At 47.6% G+C, this 5,147-nt stretch overlaps 1 pseudogene; it reads left to right on the forward strand.

Annotated features, from left to right (window-relative positions):
- The first annotated feature begins 435 nt into the window (after positions 1 to 435).
- LOC119297304 lies at positions 436 to 2,048 on the forward strand (annotated as a pseudogene).
- Positions 2,049 to 5,147: the final 3,099 nt, after the last annotated feature.

Genomic DNA, 5,147 nt, shown 5'->3' on the forward strand with positions numbered 1-5,147 from the left:
GCCCGCGGGGGTGTCGCAGGAGGAGGGAGGGGGTGTGATTAGATTGTAAGAGGTTGGTTAACAATTTTAATAAAATGACTTACATTTAATAAAAGATATTCGTGAGTTTTTCAAATCTTGATGAGTTTTAAGTAAAATATTCATTTATTTTCGAAAATGAAACCCGAGAAATAAAAGCAAAAATGTTCATGAATCTTAAAAATGTTTGCGGATTCTAAAAATGCGCATGATACTCTTTATAATTGATCATGTACTTTCATATATCCAATCATGTTCAACACACATACATTTTGCAGAAGAGAGCTACAAGCTTTTTGTTAGGCATCAAGCCAGCAACCACGATCACGACGGAATCTCGCCTTTCTCTAAATCCTCTTGGAAGCTTTGACGGTGCTGCTCTTTCAACATTTTTTTGTTTTTCTCTCCAGGCTGAAGCTTAAGGCTGTATACATGTATGCCGCTGGATTTTACGTATATTCTATCTTTAATCTTCTGTTCTGGGAAACAAGACGCCAAGGACTTCGGAGTCATGATGTCTCACCATGTGGCAATTGTTGTTCTGATTGTTGTGTCCTATATTTGCAGGTATGCAGCCCTTATATACCATAACAATACACAGCATAGTCAAACTTGAAGTTGTTGCTACTTCCAAACAGATTATCTCGTCCTGGCTCGGTCATTTTACCCCTCCATGATGCAAGTGATATATTCCTAGAGATCGGAAAGATGGCCAAGTACAGTAGCTGTGAGTGGCTAGCTGTTGTAGCATTTTTACTTTTTGTGGTTTCGTGGATCCTTCTTCGGCTAATAGCGCAATTCATGAACCTTTGGAATGAGTTGCAGCCGATCCAACTCACTCAGGCTCAAGATGATTCACTAACTTGGAGATGGACAAACGATGGTCAGTTTTCCTCCAGCTCGGCGTACACTGCCACTCTTACTGCCAACATTAGGCCACCTTATGCGAAGCTGGCCTGGAGCTCGGATGCCCCTCCCAAATGTCAGTTCTTCGTCTGGCTGGCTGCTCAAGATCGATGTCTAACGGCGGATAACCTTGCTAAGCGAGGGTGGCCCCATAATCCGCTGTGTCTGCTATGTCTACAAGAGCCTGAAACTGCTGCCCACCTGCTTACTTCTTGCTCTTTTGCGAAGGAAGTTTGGCACCTGACACTCTGCAAGCTGAACATGACCCCGGCTATGGCGGCAGTTCATGACGATTCCCTAGTTAGCTGGTGGCAGCGAACAAATGCTTCCATGGGAAAGGAAAGAGCAAAATCTTGGAGATCAATTTTGGCCCTGGTTTGGTGGAACCTCTGGAAAGAAAGAAATGATAGAACATTCAGAAATATTTCTTGTCACCCCACACAACTGTTTCTGAAGATTCAGGTCGAAGCAAAGGACTGGGTTGACGCTGGGCATAAGCGTGCAATGGCTCTTGTAGAGCGCCCCCTAGAACCAGATGATGTACTTCTGATGTATCTCTAACCCCAATCCGCCTTCTCTAATCTTGTTTTTGTAATTGTTTATTTCTTCTATACAAAAGCAGTGGCCCTGCCTTTTCGTCAAAAAAAAAAAATAGTGTTTCCTTTCTGGATCCTAAGAAGCACAAGGTAAACATTCTTGGTTGTTCAGGCATGTGGTGCTACTTTACCTGATTAGAAAGCAGCATTACTCTAGTAAATTTTTTAGAGCATTTGTTGATCAATTCAATGGTCTTGCGTCTTTTTCAGTTATGAAATAGCTATGATCCTGGACAAGGAGAAAAAAATATGTACAGAACCTCATACTACTATCTTTTCAACACTCTTATTTTCACTTCTAGTCTTTCACATATATTGGTGTGTACCGATTTACCGGATTCTCATCAGTCAAATTCAGTCCAGAGGTCATGTTGGTGAGGATGTTCGATCCGGTCAGTGATTCTTTTCTTGCTCATTTCCTTGGTGTTAGATTTATTTTCTTTCTCAGCAGCATATTCTTATGTATTTATTATAAGCTACCCCTGCTATTAAACAGATTCTGAAGGCGAAAACGACCATGAAGATTAAGCTGTAGGTTGTTGGATGCTTAACTGAAGAACTGTACAGTTCGCAGTTGGGAATGAGAATGGTGCAAGCGGGTTGTATATAAAGAATGAGAATGTCAAGGAGGAACTAATTAGCATATCCATTAGGAGGAAATTCAGGCACAAAATGAAAACTGAAAAGGCTTGAATCTCGGTGCCACTGGAACAAGCCTCCTTGATGTATCTTTTTCTGTAAACGGAATGCATGAGGTGATGCTACCATTCAATGTCTTCAGGCATCAATCTTACATCGTGATATTAATCTCCATATGTATGTGAAGATCTCTTTTCAGAAATACCGAGCCTCCAAGCTACAAATTTTTTTTAGTGGTCCTTATATGTCATTATTATATATGCTTGCAGTTCATGTTAAATATTCAGTATGATCGATATTGGAAATGGACATCTCTGTTAAACATGTGTATAAAGAAGATATCACTAATTTAGCTGATACTCAGTGTAATCGATCATGTACTTTCATATATCCAATCATGTTCAGCACACATACAATTTACAGAAGAGATCGAGCTACAAGTTTTCTGTGAGGCATCAAGCCATGAGCAGTTACATCACTTGTTATAGCACCTTGCTAGCAACGACGATCACGACCGAATCTCGCCTTCCTCTAGGTCTTCTTCGAAGCTTTGACGATGATGATAATGCTGCTGCTGCTTCCAGTCGTCGTTGTCAAGCTTGCGGAAGAGTCCAATCTGCCGCAACAAGTTGTAGTTGTTGGGCCTCGCCGTGTTGTACTCATCAATGCCGAGCCTCTTCAGATCCTCTGGGTGTAGGGTATCGTCGGGCATTGCCGTCCTCTCCGTCTCCAGCAGCTCCTGACGGGCCTTCTCCCTCGCCCGGGACGTGGCCTCCTTTCGCTGCCTTTCCAGAGCACGGGCGAGCTGCTCGCATGTTGGAGGAGCTGGGCTGTCGACGATCTCGTCTGAATCAGAATCTGAGTCACTGCCGCCGGAGTCGCTGCTGCCGGAATCAGTATCTGAATCGCTGTCGCTGGAAGAATCAGTATCCGAACTGCTGCTGCTGGAGCTTGGGCTGCCACAGCCACTGGCTGTTTCATCTTCGACGAGCAGAAGAGGTGCCGGCACTATCGGTAAGGGGGAGACGCCACCACAGATGTCAACATCTTCCTCCTCCTCCTCTTCGGCCATGGCCTTAGGGTCGTCTTGGTGCCGTTCTTGGGCCAGAGGTGCCGGCATGATCGCTAAGGGGGAGACGCCGCCACAGATGTCAACTTCTTCGTCGTCGTCCTCCTCCTCTTGGGCCATCACCTTAGGGCCGTCTTGGTGTCGTTCTTGCAGTGACGGATTCGCCGTTCTCCTCTCTCGAGCGAACTTGTCAACCTGCTCCTGTAACTCGACGGTGGCGGCGTCATCCAACGCGTGGACGTCGATCTCGATTTCGCCGGGGCGGGTGGCGCAGCTGTGCTTCTTCAAGAGCTCGACGACGTGATCGGGGATCTCCGCAACGAACAGCTTCAGGTCTTCCGCGAGTATCTCCCTCTCAGAGCCCGTCATCATCTTCTTCCTGGGCGCCTTCTTGCTCTTGATCAGAGGAACGGGAGGGGACGCCTTCCTCTTCTTGGCCAGCGGCTCCTCGGCCAAGAACCCTGGACGACTCTCCTTGACGCGGGGAGCCGACGGGGATGATGCGGGAGCTAGCACGGCGGCCGCCTTGTGGAGGAGGCGACGGACGGCGACGAGCTCGGATTGGAAGCGCTGCCGAAGGATCTCCATCTCCCTCGCGCGCTTCTGGCCGGACATGATGCCGGTCTTGGCGTCAAAAGGCTCGCCTGTGACGAAGCCGTGCTTCCTGGTGAGCTCCCCGCCGTAGGGGTAGGCAATCTCCATGGGAAGGGAACAGGGGACGCCGGTCGCTTCGCTGGGTAAGGGCTGGTGATTGGTGATTGGTGAAGATTGGAAGCTGGAGAAGAGAAGATTGGTCAGAGCGAGGCGAGGGCAAAGGCAGCAGGTTGGCTGCCTTTTATTGATGAGCTCAGGCCGATTCCAAACCGTGGACGTGGATGCGTATGTGATGTGATCCGTCAGGAAACCGGATTTGCATGCGTGCATTTGAAGCTTGGACGCGTCTAGTGGGCGGCCGGCCGCCCTGGGATCGCTAGCCAGCGGCCACCCGAAAAAGGAAACCACCTGGTCTCCCCTCGAGCGAAAAGAGGAAACAGTCCACCTGGTCCCTGCCCGTCGGAGCCAAAAAGGCAACTGCCCCGCCCACCAGCTGGCCGCGGGATCACGTGCACCCTCCTCGCCAAACTGCGCCCTGGCTATCTTCTTCTTCCTCACGAAAGAAGGAGGATCTGCCCAGGTTGCAGAATCCACGCCATCTCTCGCCCCCACGCCTCAGCCCCACCGACGCTGCCTTCTTCTTCTTCTGCACGCCAGAAACAGATCCAAACGCAATCGCCCCCAGCCCTTCTTCCTCCTCCTACACAGCCGCCATGGGAGCCCCAAAGTAGAAGGAGCTGCTTCAAGATCTAAAGGGCAGGGTGGTCAGAGCCATACCAGGCAGTAAGATCGAGCAGGTAAGCCCCCTCCGCACCTCTTCGCTTCCCCCTTCTCCATGGATCCATGGAGAATCTGCTTCAAAAAAGAGGTGAATCTGGCACATCACACCAGATGTTAAACATGCTGGATGTGTTAAACATGCCAAAAACTACCACCTGGATGTGTTAAAAACAAGCCAACTAAAAACGAGTTATCTGACCAATTAAAACATGATTAAAAGCCAACTTCTAGTTATTATTTGCAAAATGAACAAAAAATTGACTGCCCAATGCTTTGTTGAACATGTGCAACGAAAAATTCATAAATGTGCAACTAAACATGCATCCCAGCCAACTGAACATGTATCCTGGCCAACTAAACATGTATCCTGCCAACTAAAAACATATATCTGGCAATACATGTTTCTGAGTGAACACTTTGGAAAAAATGTAGTATATGTGAAAATAAAAAAACATGTTTTCTGGCCAACTAAATATGCATGTTGGCCAAAAACTGATGACCAACTAAGACATCTATTCTAGGCAACTAAGACATCTATTCTAGCC

The sequence above is a fragment of the Triticum dicoccoides genome, chromosome 5A (assembly GCF_002162155.2).
Source record: "Triticum dicoccoides isolate Atlit2015 ecotype Zavitan chromosome 5A, WEW_v2.0, whole genome shotgun sequence".
Classification (NCBI taxonomy): domain Eukaryota; kingdom Viridiplantae; phylum Streptophyta; class Magnoliopsida; order Poales; family Poaceae; genus Triticum; species Triticum dicoccoides.